Here is a 20326-nt window from a genome sequence, read left to right as displayed (position 1 = left end):
TTGTTGCTTTTTAGTGGCTAAGTCGTGTCCAACTCTTTTGTGACCCCACAGACCAGATTCTTCTGTCCATGGAATTTCCCAGGCAATAATATTGGAGTGGGTTGCCATTTCTTACTCCAGGGGATCTTCCCAGGAATTGAACCCATGTCTCCTGCATTGGCAGGTGAATGAAAATCCATTTTTAAAGACTTCAGTTCCCAGAATCGATCCCTTCCCCCCTCCTTATCCACAGATTTTACCACATTAGTTCCTTTTAATCTCTCCACATGTCTGCCTGTCTCCATAACCCTCTCTTCCAAATTTCAGCTTTATCAAGGGCAGAAATCCTATTTGGTATCTCTGTATTTGCCATAGCTTCTAATATGTAATAGATGTTTTTAAAAGTTTGTTGAATTGAGCTCAGAAAATGGAAGTTTTCAGTTTGTCTTCATATAGTATAAACCCCTATCGTTTATGACTGAAGATGAGGTACCATGCTATGTGCGAGCTAAGTCTCTTCAGTCACATCTGACTCTCTGCAACCCCATGGACTGTAGTCCACCAGGCTCTTCTCTCCTTAGGGATTCTCCAGGGAAGAAAGCTGGAGTAGGTTGCCATGCCGCCTTCAGGGGATCTTCCTGACCCAGGGATTGAACCCGTGTCTCCTGTGGCTCCTGCACTGCAGGCAGATTCTTCACTGCTGAGCCACTGGTGGGATACGGCAAAACGTGTGCTGTGGTCCCTTCCACTGTGCAAACACAGAACAGCTCACATGCAGAAGAGGACTAATGAGGCCTCACAAGCATCTTAGCCTGAGTGCCCCTATTGTGGGAATGACTATGACCCGTGTGCCTTTGCTCTCTTATTTTGACATTGACACTGATATGGAGAGCTGGAGTTGCAAGAGGCCTTGGGGATTCCGGTCCAATCCACTCATTCAACAGAAAAAGGCTACAGGCTTGTGCAGAGTCACACAGCCATTGAATGGCAGAGCCAGGAGTAGGTGCCTTTAGAGCTGGTCGTACCCTATTCTTCCATTTCAGTATGCTGCTGTAGGAACTGATAGCTCCCCTCTATAAATCTGAATCCCAAGGCCAAGCTTTCCTCACCCTGATGCTATCACCAGGGTAAGAGGATTAGCGATAAGGCACACTGAGCTCTGGGGTAGCCAGAGTACATGGTGAGCCCTGCCACCCCCACCCTTTGCAGGAAGGTGAGGATGGTGACCAGGCTCAGCCCCAGTGGGGGTGGGAGGGGGAACAAGGCTGCAGTAAAGGGTCTCAGGGAGTCAGAGACATTCAAAACAACAGTCATTCCTTGCACCTCCTAGACAGAGGATAAACCAAGACAAAAGGGGCACTGGGTACATAATATGTTTCTGGACAATGGCTTTCAATTATCCTCATAAACATTCCAGCCTTCAAAATGAAATAAGATAGCAAAGTTGTGGGCAGGTTGAGAGGTATAATAGATAGGGCTCTGGGCTTGGTCCTTGTCATGACCCTTATTGTTTCATGGGATGAGCCCATGTCCCAGTTTATGCCCCCACGTCCTGTGTGACTATTTGTAATACACAAGTTACTCATCATTTCACATATATATAATGGTCACCTTTTGCCACTTGGACTATCTGAGCTTTGGGTCCCCATCTACAAATTAAAGTTTCATACTGTTGTGCTCAGTCATGTCCGACTCTGTGACCCCATGGACTATAGCCCACCAGGCTCCTCTGTCCATGGGATTCTTCAGGCAAGAATGCTGGAGTGGGTTGCCATTTCCTCCTCCAGGGGAATCTTCCTGATCCAGGCATAGAACCCACGTCTCCTGTGTCTCTTGCATCAGCTAGAGAATTCTTTACCACTGAACCACCAGGAAAGCCCCATAAATTAAAGGGTTTTGAGTAGATATCTTGGAAAATGCTTCCATTTTACGAGTTGGGCTTCAAGAGGAGCCTCACAGTGGCTTTTGTCTGGGCAGCTGAGAGCAAAGTCACTATGGATCCGTGACTGCCCTGTTATTGGCATTGACCTTTGGGCCTCAAGGCTCACCCTTGGGGTACTGGGATTGACTTTTTAAAAATAATAAAATAAGCCAGTCCTCCTGGAGAACAACATGAGAATTCATTAGAGCTCACCTTCCAAATAAGCAAATCAACTGTTAATTTTATTCATCATCAGCATATGTTACAAATATTCTAACATCTGTTCACATCCTAGGGGACACCCTCCATCTCTTCACCAGCTTGTTTGTATTTAACATGGAGCTGAGTGGAGGAAATGTGGTTTTTTTGGATTCCTTCTTAACTGGGGCAGTCAATTCACCGCCTTTTTTTTTTTTTTCTGCCCGTGATGGTTCCCAGCACTGCGCTTATGATAAAGAAGTGTTGTGGGGGACAAGGTTGTGGCAAGGACACCTCCTCAGTGTGCTTCTTGTTGTGGCTTCCCCAGCAGTCAGGGCAGTCTCTCTTTCCTCCTTTATACCCACTAACTGAGGTTCAAGTGTGTGTGTGTGTTTTATTTCGCCACTTTATTAAGCATAAAATGTCCTTGATGGCTGGAATAGTATTTAATCATTCTCTATACCTTCCACAGCGCCCTGCGTTCAGTAGGTGCTCAATACACACTCCAAAGGATGAATTAGGATGGGATGCATCTGGAAGCTAAATATGGAAGTCTGTATGACAAAAGTGTCTATTTGTGAAATGCACAAATTTCTTTCACTTTTTTTTCACATTTCAGGAGACCTGGGAGCCAAGCCACATTGTAAATGTATGGCTTCCTGAACCACTTTATTTTCACTGTTTTGATCTCCCATGTGTGGGGGCTCTTAAACTGCTATTTGCTTCACTTTATAACTTGCACCTTGGAGAGGCTGGATGATAAATGAGAGATGAATAATTCCTTATTGCTACTTATCTGTTGAATCTATAAACTAGTGTCAGCATTTACTCAGTTGGGTTTAAAGCTATGCCTGGTATACTTATTAACCTGCTTAAAATAAGCCATAAAAATGGGCTTGGTAGGAAATTGTTTTAACTAATTTTTAAAAATGACATTGGTCATTTCCCACCAACTTGTGGGGTGACCTTTGGCAAATCACTTAACCTCCCTGAGCCTCACCTGTAAAATGAAAGGGAGGGGGGTAGTTAAATAAGCTTTAAGAGACTCTGCCATTCCTTCCTCCAGATTTTCAGATGAGTAAATTACGGGATCCTGATGAGACCTTTTACAAATCAGTTCGTCCAGACCATCTCAGGAGTCCTTGGCATACTCCTGGAGGGTGGAGGAGGCAGCACTAGCTAGATAGAGCAGGGCATTTTGAATTTTATTCTGTTACTTATTAGCGATGTGACCTTTGGCAATGCAACATCTCCAAGTCTCAGTTTCCTCACCTATAAAACGGGCATAATTCTATTAATATCCACACTGATTGCCCCAGAGAGCAATCAAACGTGAGGATCAAATGTGATATGTACGTGAAAGGACTCCAATAAATGCTACTCCTTGTCCCCAATTTACAAATCGGGCAATCGATTGAGGCAGTTTGCTTAATCAGTTTGTAGTGGGGTCAAGGGAAGGCTTGTTTGACCTCTCTCGTTCTATTTTGATTACATGTGGAAATTATTTTAAAATTATATAAAGGTTGAGTACTTAAGGATACTTCCCTGGGGTCAGTGTGTGTTCAAGAAAACCTTGCTTGATGAGACGTTCATGAGAATGCTAAATGGCACAGTCATAAGAAAATCAGCCTGTATCTACTGGCCCACAGATCTAGGAAATCCTAGTTAATAGCAAAATAAAGCATTTTGTAAAGGCTTTGGAAATATGCACCTTTCGTAACTCTGGTTGTCCTTACTTCTTCTTATACCCCTTGCTTTGGGATGTATCCTGGCCAGGTGGAGGGTAGATATGGTCTGTCCAAGGCTTAAGTTTGTTCCCTTCTGAGACAAGGGAAACCGGTGGTCGATAAGGATTTTTGTTGTAGAGAATTCAGTCAGCAAAGATGTCTGGAATGTGCTCCTGTGAGATCACTCTTTAAGACATCACCTGCTACCATGACTGTGCCGTGAAGGGGGCCTGCAAATGTTGCATGAAGATAAATACGGTGCCTTACTAGAGCCCGGCTTGCCTCATAGATGGAGCAGGATGGAGAGAAACTCACTCCAGTTTACAAAAAACTTAAACTCTGCAGTTCTACCAACATTCTATTCCTATGCCTTTATTACCAAAGCAACCAACCAACCAACCAACCAAAGGCTGACCTCAAAGTTAAACAAATAAACAAAAAGTATAGAGCGTGGAGAGGGAGGATGGGAAGGGTATTTTAAGTCTCTATCCCCTACTGTATTCAGACTCCAATTTTTAAAATTTGCTTGTTTATTCCATAATTAATATCAATGAAATCAGCCTTTAGCTCCATGCTACTTTTATCTTCTGTTGACCCAATATGTTACATTAAATTAAAAATCTCAGTACAAGACCTTTGACGGCTCCCTGAGTTTATGATGGGGTTTCCATTTCTTTGTGTTACCACCTTCCCCTGCAACCCCATCACACACTGCACATATAAAGTGGAAGGAAGGCAGCCTTCTTTATAAACTGCTACTTAATCCTCTACAAATTAAAACTATTTTACTAAATACTTGTAACTTATTTTGTCCTACATTGCGTTCTCAGTGGTTAACTTTCTTGCTTTCACAAAGGTCTTCCCTTCTGAAAACACTCTCCGGTTTTTAGGCCACCACTAAATGTCTGCCTTCCCTCCTGCTCTTCTCCTGGGTCTGAATAAGCAGCTTTTATTTGCAGCTGGACAAGCACCTGGCCTCACATTCCAGCACATCCTTCTGCCAGCAAAGGGAGTTTTGAGAAGAAAAAGTTACAAGAACTTAGACTGTTGTTTTCAATTTCAGAAACACTCAAGGTTGCAAGTGAAATTCTGAGACAATCTGGATGACTTTGAAAAGATTTTCTAAAGGAGGAGGGGGGATCTGTGCGGAAAAATCACTCCCACCAAGTGTAAATGTCTCTAGAGTCCAGGACTGTTTTTGGAATTTGAGTCCATTGAGTTTCGGAAACTTTAAAGCTGTATTCTCTAAAATGAGTGTTTGTCATAAGCACGATAGTCATGAAATCTTAGGAAGCAAGAGAATTGGTCTTGGAGCTGACCAATTATCCCCACCCCTCTCAAAGAATTTCTTTTTCTAGTTTCAAGGAAACAGGAGCTCATTGGAGTTCATTTGGAAAATACAAATGAGTATAACACAGGAAAACACAACCTATCCTTAACCACATCACCTAGAAGAAAAACAGAGAACAGTAATGTTCTCCCTCTATCTGATTCTCTCTCCCCTCCACCCCACCCAGCCAGTTTCACACTGTATAAAGTATTCCATAATCTGCTTTTTATTTTTTAAAAATATGAGATTTCCCATGAGTTAAATATTTTAAGAAAAAAATAGTTTGATGGCTACATTATGGATTTTGCACAGTTTATGTAACTTATTTTTCAGAGTTTATATTATTTTCTATTTTTCACTAAACTAAATATGTGTTTGAAGGGTCCTTGTCAAGTTCACACAAATATGGGCAAGCAAAGCAGCTCATAAACCTCTGATTACTTCCTTGGGGTAAATTGCTACTACTGGAAAAAGTGGGTCAAAAAATATGAATATTTGTGGTGTTTTGGATATGTATTGCTAAATTGCCTTCCAGAAAGGCTGCACCCAAAATTCCCACCAGCAACACTCAATTTTGGGTGAGATAATTTTAAAACATAGTTATCAATTTTGGAGTAAATGTCTACCCCTTAGCAGACAAATTAACTATTGAAGTGTTTTGAAGTTATAGGTTAAGAAATAAACAAAACCAAACCCAAGAGGGATATTGATGCTAATGAATTACGTTATGGAGATTATTTTAGGGACTGGGAGAGGTCCTCTCTGCCCTCTAAGGTCTGTGAAGATTTCAAAATACGAGAAACAGAAGCACAGAAATGCTAAGTAATTTGCCCAAGACAACATAGCCAGCGGGGGGCTTCCCAGGTGGCTCAGTTCTAAAGAATCTGACTGCCAATGCAGGAGACGTGGGTGTGGGCTCAATCCCTGAGTTGGGGAGATCCCCTGGAGAAGGAAGTGCAACCCACTCCAGTATTCCTGCCTGGAGAATCCCATGGACAGAGGAACTTGGCGGGCTACAGTCCGTGAGCTTGCAAAAAGTTGAACACAACTTGGCCAGTAAGTAGTGGAGGTGGGATTCAAATCACATTATTCTAACACAGCCTAAATTCTCACACTCACCCAGTGACAGTGTGCACCTAGTTTCTCATCAGTTCTAAAGTTTCCAGAATGTTCTCTGTGATGAGGTCATTGTCCAGAAGTTGCCTTTTGTAACTTTGAAGTTTTTAAACAGCAAATGACAACAATCTCATTATTAATGATGGGGTATTTTATCTTTGAAGAAGGTGGTATCCTCCAGTACTGAGAAGCACATTCGTGTATCTTATATCTAGAATATCCAGAAACAGAAGTGAAATAACTTGCTCCAGGTCACCCAACTTGTAGGTAGTTGTGTTGAGACAAAATCCAAGCTCTGAAGATTGTTTGGCTACTGCTGACCCAGCAGCAAATACCCACTATGGGAGGGGGAGGCAGGCCAGCTGGACTAAGGCCCATAGTGCCCAAACATCACCTGGGGGGTAGTATCCTGTACTTGCAGGTTCCATTCCCAGGGGAAGTCTGAGAGGAAGGTAGCCCAGCTGGTTAGCAGGACACCTAGGGGTTCACAGTAGCTGGAGGGGCTTAGCATCCTGAGCTTAGGTGAAGGCAGGCAGAGGCTGATTTCTCCCAGAACAGACTTTCCAGTCCTGGGAGCCACATTCAAGCCCACGCAGGCCTCGTCGCCTGCCTTCTGAGGAGGGGATTCCTGCATTGAATGGTAGGCTGGACCGGATAACCCCTGAGGCCCTTGCAACTCCCTGTGTTTCTGATTTGTGTGTTTTAGGGGAAAGAAGTGAGCAGTCACAGGGCTGGAATAGTTGATCTAGGGTTCCGCCTCTGTCGCCAGCATAGCCCTCATCTTGGGCAAATAATTTAACCTGTCAGAATGAAGCACAATGCCTGGCGGAGAGAAGCTTTGTCAATGTTTGCCGAATGACTGAATGAAAGAATGGGTGGATGGATTTAGCTCTCCCAGGTCCTGGGAATCCTGGTGAAAATTGGAATCTTACAGTGCCCTGCAATTGGGGTGGAGTATGAATGAGACATTGTGAAGCGTATACTGAACTGCCTAAGATAAAACGTATAATACTCCAAACCCAAAGGGATCCTAATTCGTCCTTACACTGATAATGAGTAAATTGTAATTCACCAGCATTGGAAGTACACCAAGCAAGGGTAAATTGTGAGTCCACACAAACTCTGCTTCACCAGTTCCCCCCAGCCCCCACCCACACCCCATCCAGGCTCCAATGGGCCAGCTCAGTGCCTCCTAGTCCTGGTGGGGCACGCCAGCCCCTATCCCTCCTTCCTCCCCCGCCCCAGATAAATGCCGAGGTCTAATGGATTGTTCATGCTGCTGTCCAGATTAGATAGCTGGCCCCTTCGTTATCGCAGCTGGAGCAAACCCGGGCAGCCACCACGCTGAGAGCTTTCTAAGGCAGCCCCGTGCCAAGCCTAGGGAAACGGCAGGCAGGCCCGGGAGAGCTGACAAATCCTGTGGCTTCCAGGCTGTTTCCTCCTAGAACTTCTTCTCAGAACTTGCCCTGAACCCTAACTCCTGCCGCTACTCCCATAGCATTTTAGGAAGCATGTATCTGATGTGCTCAGTAGCTACTATCTGCTGAATTCTAGGGAGAAGTTCTAAGACTTGTAGATTCGGCTTGTCAAATTTCCAGAAGCTAGGAACACTTTGAACACCCTTCCCATGCACTCCGCTCCCCTTCTCTTCAACTAATACTGGAGAGATACTTTTGCAGTAACAGGGTGACCGGTGGGGTAGTACTTTTCCTAGTTTTTGTTGTTTTTGAATCGTTGCAGAGGAAGCATAGCTTCCTCTTATGTTTTCTGACCTCCACTTTGAATTCCCTGTGGCCATTTTATCTGATAATGATCTCGTTTCTTTAGAGTTTCTTCGTTAAAATTTCTTGAAGAAATAAACCTCAACACATTTTCCCCTGGTATGAGCTATCTTTTCGTGATCTCCAGTCATTTTCTGAAAATGAAAAGGATCTATTATTAATCAGCACTGTTATAGGAAACCACATTTCCAAGTAGGCTCTAACAACAAATTCGGCAGAAAACATATAATAAATGCTCAAAATAATAACTTATCTGCAAGGAGAGACTAATTGTTCTATCATTATTACACTAGAACTACTCTGATATAACAGAAAGCAAACAAAATCTTAGCTGATGAACAACTGAAAGTTATCTATTTATACCATATCAGTTTCCTGCTAAATCTTTGGAGTTAGTGGAAAGCCATAATAAGTCGTGTGGTAGGACAAATCAACTGGCTCAGTAGTAAATGTTCCTACAACATCAAAAAACAACAATATCAACACCACTGCATGATTTTGAGAGAATCAGTCTTGTTAGACATCCAACTAGAAGCTGGAAAATAATTTGTAGGGTGCTATTTATTTAGAGGTGGGAATTTAAGAAATTCCTTTAAAGGCAAGAAAAACCCACTACCATGTAGTTCAACATTCATGAATTAAAATAAGTCGCGAACAGGAAGGCTCCTGATTCATCCAACAGGACATCATCGGGTAATTTCTGGGTGCGAACTGGACACGCGAATTAATAAAAACGAATTCATCATAAGGAGTAAGGGTCTTGGGCTGGGATGAGGAAAGATTAAGCCAGACGCAGAGGAAAATTTAAAGGCGGGGCGTCTAAGTTAAGAAGACAATATTAAACGAATAAAGAAAATCCCTAAGAACGACGATTGGGGTGAATGAAGGAGACATCACACCTCTCAGTAGCTAAAGAAAAAGCAGCAGCCATTCCAACCCCAGCCCCACGCCGACGCACGCCCCCGTCTCACCGGAGCCTGGACCCCGGCCCCCTCTCCCCCTCCCACCCCCATGCGGGCACCTGCGCGGGCTTTGCAGCCTCTGCCCCCGGGTTTAGGGACGGGCCGTATGGGAAGGATCTGCCAGGAGTTTTTATCCAAGACTAGGAGGAGGTTCCCTGGGGAACGGTCGAGTTTGGGGCGCGGGCTGAGAAGTGATTAAAACTCTGCCCCCCAGAAATCCGCGTGCCCAGGCCCGGGAACCCTTTATCCTCTGTAAGTTCCAAGTCCAGAAGCTGCGCAAAATCTACCTCCAGCCCCCCGCGGGCAGGGAACGTGCCTGAAATACTACGGGCTGAGCGAGACTCCCTGAGCCCGGTGTCCGTGGCCACTAAGCCTGCGAGCCCGGGTGCTTGTCATTCATTCCCTTCCCCAGTCCCGTAATCCTCCAAACCAGGCCCAAGAAATGGCTGATCAGTGCCGTTCGGACCCTGCGGAGGCTCGCTGCGACCCTCGACCCTGGGGATAGGGGCGAGTGGATGCTCCGCACGGGATGTTGAGATGCAGAACAGCCTAACTGGGGATTTAGTGCGTAAGAGTAACCTTTCTGATTAAACTCCTACTGTGATTCTTGGCCTGTTTAGGGACCTCGCGGGGCAGCCGCGACCGGAAAGACACCAGGGGGACGGGGCTGCTCTACAAGCCTTGCTACTCCGACCGCGGGGGCAACGGCGTCTGGGGCCGCTAGGGCTCAGCTCACAGAGGGAGAAGCGGAGGCGGCAGGCAAAGTTAGCACACCTCCTGCCCGCCACCCAACCCGTACCGCGCCCCCCCCCCCGCCCCCGCCATAAGTGTGTCCTGAATCCTGCATCCCCAGACCCCTAAAGGGGTCTCCCTTGCAGAGGGCAGCTAGGGCGGCGCTCTGATCAGCGCCGGACTCAGGCCCGAGGTCACACCACTGACTGCGCCTGCGGCCTGGGCTTTCTCGCCTACCAGCCCAGCTGCGCCCAGGAAGTTCGGTTGCGCTGGCTTCCCAGGGCCTGAGACCCGACCCTGGAGACCTCGGACTCGACACCCGTCCGAGGTGGCCTGGCCTACCTAGCACCACAACAGTTGAAATAAGTTCAAACCAAATCAGCTTCGCCCGCGCCAGGAATGCGAGTAAGTTGGAGCCCCGCAGCCTCCGGGACCAAACGCGGGAGAGTGGAAAGAACTCAAGGGGGGTGGTGTTTATTTGCGGAAATCCGTCGGTTCTAGGCGCTGTGTCAGCCGGGATCCTGCGAGCCTCCGGGGAGCCCCCTCCAGCAGCAGCAGCAGCAGCAGCAGCAGCAGCAGCAGCAGCAGCAGCAGCAGCAGCAGCAGCAGCAGCAGCAGCAGCAGCAGCAGCAGCTCACGCGCATCTGCTCCCGTCCGGGCTTTGCACTAGACTGCTCAGCGGGAGGGACCAGATCGCGGATGTTAACTACCCCAATCTCTGGTCCAGGCTTCCATGCACCGGTTTTCCACAGGGCTGCGTACTTATCCGGGCTCCCTCCTGGAAAGAACTTCTCAAATGAGGAGGAGTGACTTAGCAACGGGTTCGAGGCCCGTTGCGGGGAATCCTGGCGACGCGCTGTAACTTTGGGCAGAATAACCACTTCCAATCTTTCTTCTCGCCATGCGAGGAGTGGGAGAAACAAGAACTCTATGCAAAAGGAACTTGTAAACTTTTAAACGCCATACAAAAGAGATTAAAATGGATGACTAATGATGAGCACTGTCATCCTTCTAGTTTCTCTCATTTTGGAACAACTCCCTGGTTCTTTCAAGCATCCCAGAAGTTTTATTGAGTGTTATTATTTGAGAGTCTCCACCTCACCCCTCCTCCGTTTCTTAAAAAATTTTTTTTTTTTTGTTTTCCCCCCAAACTTTTCGTTTTCTTCTTCAAACTCTCGGCGAAGTGACGATTGATCGCTGGGGATGCGGTTTACTTTTGGAGGTCGCCGCCTTCACTGCCGGTCAGGGGGCCGCGCCGCGGGGACCCACCCAGCCCGGCCGCCCGACTCCCTCCTGCGGGCCGCGCGCTCGGCACCGCGGCCCAGTCTCGGCCCCGCGCGCCCCACGCCGACGCCCGGACCGGGACCTCCTCGGTCCTCCGTTCCTTTCCATTTCGCTGGCAGCCTCAAGATTGCTGTCTTCCCTTCCCGCCCCTGTCCTTCCCGACCCTGCGCCAGAGCCTGACGCCGCCTGGTTTATTGACCTTAGATCGGCTTCGGGGCTTTATCAGACCCGGCGGGGGCGTCCCGCGGCGCAGGCCCGGCGGGCGGGGGGCCCACCCTCCGCCTTGCCCGGTGGTGCGACGGGAGCCCCTTTTAAGCTTTTTCTGGGAAGCTTTCTTTGCCATCCCTAATTCTAATTCGGAGAATTTAAAGAAAAACCGTCCGAATTCGCTTGATCCCGGAAAAAGCCGAAGTAGGGCCCCCCCGTGCTAGGAGTTTTTCCCGGTGTGGCCCGCCCCTTTATCCAGACAGTTCAGGTGAAAGTGCCTCCCCACCCCACCCCCCAATTATTCGGATAATTGTCTCAAATCTCCACTTGGTGCTGTGTTTAGACAGTTGGAGATTGATAGCTTGAATTTCTTCAGGCTCTGCGCTGCCCCAGCCCTAAACCCCCTCGTTTCTACTGTCCCCAGCGCTAAACCATCTCTGCACTTACACATGCTGAACTACAATTTTCCGCCCCATAAATCACTTGGCAAATATAACAAAGCATTAGGAAGTCATTTGAAATGGATATTTTATTGGGCTTGAGAAATAGAACGGGATAAAGAGCAACTTATTAATATTTCCTCAGTACCAACCGCAGGAAACAGATTCTCGCCTCCCTGCCAATGGAACTCACAAACGCAAAGTCACTTTCAGGAATGAATTCTTTAGAAGAAACAGGATATATCTATTTTACTAAAAATGAACTCTAATGAATTATGTTTAAGAAGTTTATAAAGTAGGACTTTTATGTACCCTTTTATGCTAGGCTTCTTTATTCAAATAAGACTAACAGTAATAAACAAGCAAACAAAAACCAACGCATTACTGCTACTAATAAAAAAGTCAAATCAATTTTGTGATGATGAATCATGGGATTCTAGTAGCCTTTCACAGTAAGATTTTCATTCAGTTCAGAGGGGCACTTTCTTGATTTTGCCGAGCTAGAAACCTCTCAAATTCCCTTAATTTTGGAGAACACACAGAAGCCCGAAAATAACAACCTTTGGGGAAAATGGGGAAGGTGAAGGGACTCGGAGTTGGGCAGGGCAAAGATAAGTCAGGCAGAACTTTTGAACCACCTGGCTGGAAGACTGCGAGAGGGAAACACAGGAAAAGTTTCCATTCTCTGCTTTGCAGAGCTAATATTTGTAGTAACTGTACAGACGCTGAGACTTTGCACTAACTCCTTCCCAGTTCCCGAAGAACGCTGCTTAGTCCTTGAAGGGCTACAGAGTTAAAATCTGCCATTATCTATTTCCAACCTTTGGGCCAGCGGAAAAAGTTCAGCCTGCCTGGTTTTAAACCCCGCAGAGCCTTCATTTTTAAGCACTGATTTGCCGTTCTCAACCCTCTCAAAGCTATCCCTCTGTCCTTACCACTGTATCTCCCTTTCATTGCGGCTCAGCCCTTTTCTCAGCTACTAATAAGATCCAAAGCTCATTTGTCCAAGGAATGGGTTTATAGGGAGCAGAGGTAATTTTGATGTGTTTGCAAAAACCATATGCAACCAAACTCTTGCAAGTACAAACTGAACTCAGAAAAGAAAAGCATAATAAATGAGGTACACCTGCAAGACCCACCCTCAGCCCCTCCTTCCCATCACAAGTCTGGCTCCAGAATTAACGAAAAATTAAACTGGACACCAAGCTGGGCTGACTTTAGACCTGTTAATAGGTAAAGAAAATGATCAGATCCTGAAGGCCATGAGGCCTGTTCACTAACTCACCAATGGAACCAACAAAAAATGCCAGTGAGATTTTTTTCTGCCCTGAAAGCATCCTGAGCAGGTCTGATCTGGGTCAGGAAAGGTTCTAAGCTTTCCAACCAGGTTCTCAAGACACAGCACCCACAGCAGGGACTCCAGGGGAAAGAAAAGCCATCTGGGTGTGTTGGAGGAAGCAGAGGCAAGAGGCCCAGGGACAACTGGTCAGATCACTTGATATTTTTGCATGGTGAATATTCATCTATTTTTTTCTTGAGAGACTGCTCATTCCCGTCAACTTCTGATTGTTCAAGCAGGAAGCCGAATCAGGAAATGGAGAAACTAAAATGCCACCCGATTGTAAGAAAGAGAAACCGAGAAAATGAACCAGAGAGCGAAAGTGGGAAAGGAAGCCTTGCCTCTGTGACTTGGCCTGCAAAGAATCTCATCTTTCCTGTCCCCAAGGCCCAAGAGCCCCTGTGCACCCTCACTCCACACTGGCTGGTCCTCTCCCTGACCTCCTCCCCCCATCGACCGTCTCTCCTCCAGCCCCTCTGCTCCTGGCCCTCCCGACTCCCTCGGTGCATCTCCTGCTCTGCCCTGGTGAAGGGATCACCAAGGGGGCCAGGTGGGGACTCACCCGGAATGGAAGCGATGTTCCTGCAGCTCCTCGAAGCGTCCTTCAGTCCCGGGGACTCCAGGCTGTTCTCAGCGGGTGGGAGGGAGGCGTTGTGAGCTGTCTCCCAGCTCCCTCGGAGCTCCCAGCTTTCCCCTCGGAATTAGATAACAGGAAAAATAGATAAGAGAAGTGGTTCATTAATTCAGCAAGCCCTTTTTTTTTTTTTTTGGTATGTGTGCAAGTGGAAGGAAACCCTCCTAGGAACTGAAGCCCTAGTTGGACATTAAAAAAAAAAAATAGTGTTCACACGGTTCCAGAGATGCTTTTGAAAGTTCGCCCGCTCGGAAGGACCAGAGATCAACAGGAAAGAAACAGAAGGAATCACTGTTCTTGGGGAGAATTGCTGATTCAGAGCATGGCTCCTCTACCCCAAGTCCCTCTCAGACTCTAGTCTTGTCCTTCTGAGTGGGGAGGGCTGCCCTGTGGCATTTGGCTGGCCTGTGTGGTCATCCTCTGAGGGCAGGAGTGATCACAGCACCACAATTCTTCCCAGCGTAGCAATGAAAAAAAAATAAGGTCTTCAAAGCACTTTCTCTGTAGCATTTTCTGGGCTCCTCAGGCTAGGATCAGGGAGGCAGATTACATAATAATAAGCGATAAATGAGACAACTGAGCTCAGAGAGGTTAGGAACATGCCTGTGGTCCAGTCACTCAGCAAGGAAGGGGATGGAGCCCATACAAGAACAGATTGATTGACTCCTATTTGGGGGGGCTCTAAAATCACAGCAGATGGTGACTGCAGCCATGAAATTAAAAGACACTTGCTCCTTGGAAGAAAAATTATGACCAACCTTGACAGCATATTCAAAAGCAGAGACATTACTTTGCCAACAAAGGTCTGTCTAGTCAAAGCTATGGTTTTTCCAGTAGTCATGTATGGATGTGAGAGTTGGACCATAAAGAAAGCTGAGTGCCAAAGAATTGATGCTTTTGAAGTGTGGTGTTGGAGAAGACTCTTGAGAGTCTCTTAGACAGCAAAGAGATCCAACCAGTCCATCCTTTTTTAAAAAATATAAATGTATTTATTTTAATTGGAGGCTAATTACTTTACAATATTGTATTGATTTTGCCATACATTGACATGAATCCGCCATGGGTGTACATGTGTTCCCCATCCTGAACCCCCCTCCTATCTCCCTCCGCTAACCAGTCCATCCTAAAGGAAATCAGTCCTGAATATTCATTGGAAGGACTGACTCTGAAGCTGAAACTCCAATACTCTGCCCACGTGATGTGAATAACTGACTCATTGGAAAAGACCCTGTTGTGGAAAAGATTGAAGGTGGGAGGAGAAGGGGACAACAGAGGATGAGATGGTTGGACGGCATCACCAACTCAATGGACATGAGTTTGAGCAGGCTCCGGGAGTTGGTGATGGACAGGGAAGCCTGGCATGCTGCAGTCCATGGTGTCGCACAGAGTCGGACACAACTGAGCGAATGAACTGAATCCAGTAATAAAGAAATCAATGGGTTCTTAAAATTGAAAGAGACCTCAGAATTCAGTCTCTTTCACAAAGCAGGAATTCCCTGTGATGTGATCAGTTGCATTCTAATTGAATACCCTTTGTGATGGGGAGCTCATCCCTTTACATTGCGTGGAGGTACAGCTCTACTGGCCACCACACTTCCCTGTCCCCCAGGTGACCCAGAATTGCGGGCTATGCCAGGCACACAGAAAGGGACAGGAGGAGGCAGCTGCAGCATGATTTGAGGAACCAGGCAAACCAGGTCTCTTGACAGGTCTGCTGTGGAATCCTCTGCTGTCGCGTCTGGCACTGTTTAGGTTAAGTTTCTCCTGCGGAGTCAGTGTCCCCCAAGGGCAATTCTTAATAATAATAAGAAGAAACAGAATGCCTTTATGTTTTTAACATATTTCCCTCTTCTCGGTCTCCAGAATTCTTACAACAATCTCTGCATGGAAAGGAAAGGACAAGTTATAAGTAAGACAAGTTATTACTTATTTCCAAATGTAGTCCAGAAACCCAGAACAGAAAAGGTAAAAGAACTGCCAGAAATTAAAGAACAAATGTTTGGTGGAAAAGCAACTAGAGAGATGAAGGCCTGGGAAAAAAGGGCAAACATAAGGGAAGATAAATATGTTTTCCTTCCAAGAATTTTTAGTTATGAATATTTTGGGAAGTGATAAATAAGGTGTCTACTATTGTTATCTGTCTCTATATTCTTCCCCTGCCAAATAACTTGTAGAAACTATGCCACAGGAAGATTTTAGTGTACAACTCCCTGTGATGTCAGATCATTAAAATTCCTAAAGTGTGGGCTGAGCAGGACAAGACGGTGATGCAGAAGCAGGGTCATACCTGCTTTTTCTTTTGGGGGGGATCTCTTAATTTTACAAGAGGACTGCCCTTTCCCCTGTAGCCTCTCTTCATGAAGTTTAAACAATTATTATGGTAGATACGTGTATTTATATATATACAGTATGTAGACACAAGCCCAGTGATAAGGAATCCGCCAGTCAGTGCAGAAGATGCAAGACATGTGGGTTTGATCCCTGGGTCAGGAAGATCCCCTGGATTGGGAAATGGCAACCCACTCCAGTATTCTTGCCTGGAAAATTCAATGGACAGAGGAGCCTGGCGGGCTACAGTCCGTGGGGTTACAGAGTCAGACATGAGTGACAGAGCACACACACATACATATAACATAAAATTCACCATCTTGACCACTTTTCAGAGTCCAGTTCAGTGACACTAATTGTATTCAGACTGCTGTACAGCCATCACCACCATTCGCCTCCAGAACTTTTTCATCTTCTCCAACCGAAACTCTGTCCCCGTTAAATAACACTTCCCCGTTCCTCCTCACTGCAGGCCCTGTTACTCATCATTCTACTTCCTGTCTCTTTAAATTCGACTACTCCAAGTACCTCATAAAGAGTGGAATCATGCAGTATTTGTTCTTTGGTGACTGGCTTATTTCACTGAGCACAGTGTCTTCACGGTGTATCCATTGCTATAGCCTATGTCAGAATCTCCTTTCTTTGGAATATTACTCAGCCATAAAAATAAATGAATTTGAGTCAGTTGTACTGAGGTGGATGAAAGTAGGGCCCATTACACAGAGTGAAGTAAATCAGAAAGAAAACACACGTATTGTATATTAACATATATGTATGGAACCTAGAAATGTGGTACGGATGAAGCTATTTGCAGGGAAGGAATGGAGACGCAGATGCAGAGAATGGACTTGCAGATGCAATGGAGGAAGGAGAGGGTAGGACCAATTGAGAAAGTAGCATCGACTTTTATACACGATCATGTGCAAAACAGATAGCAAGGGGGAAATTGCTGTATAGCACAAGCAGCCCAGCCTGGCGCTCTACGATGACCTAGAAAGGTGGGCTGGGAAGAGGGGAGGAGGCTCAAGATAGAGAGGTGTGCTGTGTGCTAAGTCGCTTCAGTCATGCCTGGCTCTGTGCAACACTATGGACTGTAGCCCGCCAGGCTCCTCTGTCCATTGAATTTTCCAGGCAAGAATACTGGAGCGGGTTGTCAGTTCCTTCTCCAGGGGATCTTCCCAACCCAGGGATCAAACCCGCGTCTCCTGTATTGCAGGCAGATTCTTTACCGTCTGAGCCAATGGAGGGGATATATGTATTAATATAATTGTGACCGATTTGCATTGTTGTATGGTAGAAACCAACACAACACCACGAAGCAATTTTCCACCAATTCAAAAAATAAAAAGAAGAATTTCCTTCCTTTTTAAGGCTGAATAATATTCTATTGCACATGTATAACACTTTCGTTTACCATCAGCCATGGATGGCCATTCTGCCTATTGTGAATGATGCTGCTATGCACAGGGTGCGCAAACGTCTGTTCTAGTTCTGTTTTCAGCTCTTTTGTATTATATCCACAGAAGTGGAATTGCTGGATCGTGTGGCCCAGTGTAAGCTAAATTTTTTGAGGAGCTGCCGTACTGTTTTTGTTTTGTTTTGTTTTCGGCCCTGCAGTATGTGGGAACTTAGTTCCCCCAGCAGGGATCGAACCGTGACTCTTGCAGTGGAAGCACAGAGCCTTACCGGCAAGACTGCCAGGGAAGTCCCCGTCATGCTGTTTTCTCCCACCCCTTGTGGAGTTCTGATTTTAAATGGGCAGAGGATGTCTCCATCCCCCTAAAAAAGTGAAGAGCTGAGGCAGCTGCACCCACTTACTCCAGCTGGGGTTCTATCCAGGCAGATCGATGCCTGCTCAGAGGCTCCCAACATCAGCTCTGCTGTCTACTACCTCCATCTTCCACGCGTGACCACAGGTTGGGGCCCTCACAGCTTCACTGTCCAGCCAACAAGGTCAAGGAAAGAAACACAAGTCGGAGACAGCACGCTTTTATGTTCAGAAATTTTAAAAGCAAAAATAATCACGGGAGCATTAATGAAATCTCCTGTATTTTTGTTTCTTCCCATGTTACTGAACTTTTTTGTGAGGTAGAGGCAAGCCCATTTTTGTCCCCTGTGGTTTCAAACTTTCCAGAGGTTTTGTGTATTTTGGGGAACATGAAACTCTGTTGTCCTGAGGCCTAGCCTGGGGCTCTGGCCATACAGCCCAGGTCAGGGCCGGTCTTTCCTGGGAGGGTGGGAGCCCTTGCTCCCTTACCGCCCATGGGTGGGGAGTAGGGTGGCGAGATGTGCCCAGGAACTCAGGTTAGGAGAGAGGTAAGGAAGCCCCCTGCCAGCTGCTCCTTCGTGTGTTGGTTCGACAAAGAACTTACTGTCATCTACACACCCCTGCTTGTTCTGTGTTAGGGCAGAGGGTAAAACCCAGGGGTGATGAGGATGATGTTAACTGCTGATGAAACCAGCCAGAACTCTCTAAAAACCACTCAACCCCCATCCCCCCCCGCCCAGGGAGAAGGTCAGAGAGAAGACTTCTGAGGAATATTCAATACAGATCTGCTCGCCCTGACCTTCAAACATACACACACGCGCACGCGCACACACACACTTTTTTTTTTAACTAGTTTTTATTATGGAAGTGTGGCATAGCCACTGCTAAAATTAAAAGTGCTGTAGAAGGTGGAAAGTGACAATCTTTCTCACCGCCGTCACCTCCCCCTTCATCAGATCCCTCTGAAATTCTGACTTTTCTTCTGAAGACTTTTCCCCCCCCCGGGTGGTTTGACATTGAACATGTGATTAAGAGATAGCCTCCAGAAATTACATTTCTTACTCTTGTGTGAGCAAATTAATGGATATTTTTCAGCCTCAACCTTCAAATATGTGAAATGGGTATGAACATAATTTTTATCTCATAGGGTTCCTGTGAACCTGAGATTCCTGAGAGGGGAATCACTTGGTATGTTGCCTGGCATACAGATGAATGAATGGATAGATGAATAAATAAATAAACTATTACTAACTGTGGACAGAAGGAGAAGCTTGAATTCAGCCTAGTGGCCCTGTTCAGGCTACCTATGCTGACCTGTGTCCAGGCAGGAGCTCTGTGGACAGCTGCTTGACAAGTGTTGACCGTCGGTGAACGCTCCGCCTGGCCCTGGAGCTCGTGGCTGTGCTGTGTTTGGCAGCATATTGTTGTGACAGGACTATTGGTAAGTGTGTCCCCTGGGGCCGGGAGGTCCCTGTGATGTGGGCAGAGGTAAGGACAGTTTGAAGACAAGTGGCTTCTGGGCCAGGCTCTGGCTTGGCTCTGTATATCCACTCTGTTCTGACCTTTTTTCTCTGTCCCAGCCTGTCAAGCTTTGATTGAGATACATTTTGCATATCATAAAATTCATTCTTTTAATTTAAAACAAAATAAGTATTGTTTTATTATGGTAGAAATCACATGATATAAAACATGCTATTCTAATCTTATTTAACTATAAAGTTCAACGGCGCTTAATACATTCACATTGCTGTGCGACTCTCGACTTTCACCATCACCCATCTCCCCAATTTTTCACCTTCCTAATGGAAACTCTGTCCCTCTTAATAACAACACTAGCTCCCATTCCCGTCTCCCCAACTCACCTCACACCCTGTGCCTGGCCCCTGGCCAGTTTGAAGATGTACTCAGAATTCTCCTGAGACTTTCTAACTGGAGATGCTTGTACTTTCTGACTCTATGAATTGGACTATTCTAGGTACCTTGTATAAGTGGAATCAAACAGTAAAATTCATTCTTTTAAAATGTACAGTTCAGGGGCTTTTAGTATAATCACAAGGCTGTGCAAACCATGACCGCCATCTAAACTCAGAATGTTTTCGGGTCATAATTTGATTGGATTTAGCAGGTTTATTCGGAGAAGGCAATGGCACCCCACTCCAGTACTCTTGCCTGGAAAATCCCATGGACGGAGGAGCCTGGTAGGCTGCAGTCCATGGGGTCACTTAGAGTCGGACATGACTGAGCGACTTCACTTTCACTTTTCACTTTCCTGCATTGGAGAAGGAAATGGCAACCCACTCCAGTGTTCTTGCCTGGAGAATCCCAGGGACGGGGGAACCTGGTGGGCTGCCGTCTATGGGGTCGCACAGAGTCGGACACGACTGACGCGACTTAGCAGCAGCAGCAGCAGCAGCAGCAGCAGCAGCAGCAGCAGGTTTATTGAAAATTTCTTAGAGAAAGTCCCAGACTTTTTAGTTCTAGTGGCCCTTGGGGTTGTGTTGGTCTAACCCCATTCCAGCTTCACCTTCTGTGTCTGCCTCCCACCTGATCATACCCGGTCCCTCCTGCTCTTCATGTTGA

At 46.4% G+C, this 20326-nt stretch overlaps 1 protein-coding gene across 2 annotated transcripts in view; it reads right to left on the bottom strand.

Annotated features, from left to right (window-relative positions):
• GATA4 (GATA binding protein 4) overlaps nt 1–13673 on the bottom strand; it is a 79634-nt gene extending 65961 nt beyond the window's left edge. Inside the window, exon 1 of one of the 2 annotated variants that reach the window (XM_069576755.1) lies at nt 13579–13673. The gene's annotated coding sequence lies outside the window, so the exon portion shown is untranslated. The remainder of the gene's footprint in view (nt 1–13578) is intronic. The other variant, XM_069576753.1, reaches the window with a different exon arrangement.
• Nucleotides 13674–20326: the final 6653 nt, after the last annotated feature.

The sequence above is a fragment of the Ovis canadensis genome, chromosome 2, assembly GCF_042477335.2.
Source record: "Ovis canadensis isolate MfBH-ARS-UI-01 breed Bighorn chromosome 2, ARS-UI_OviCan_v2, whole genome shotgun sequence".
In the NCBI taxonomy this organism is placed as follows: Eukaryota; Metazoa; Chordata; class Mammalia; order Artiodactyla; family Bovidae; genus Ovis; species Ovis canadensis.
Note: the sequence above shows the minus strand (reverse complement) of the source record. Positions and strands in the feature narration are given on the sequence as shown.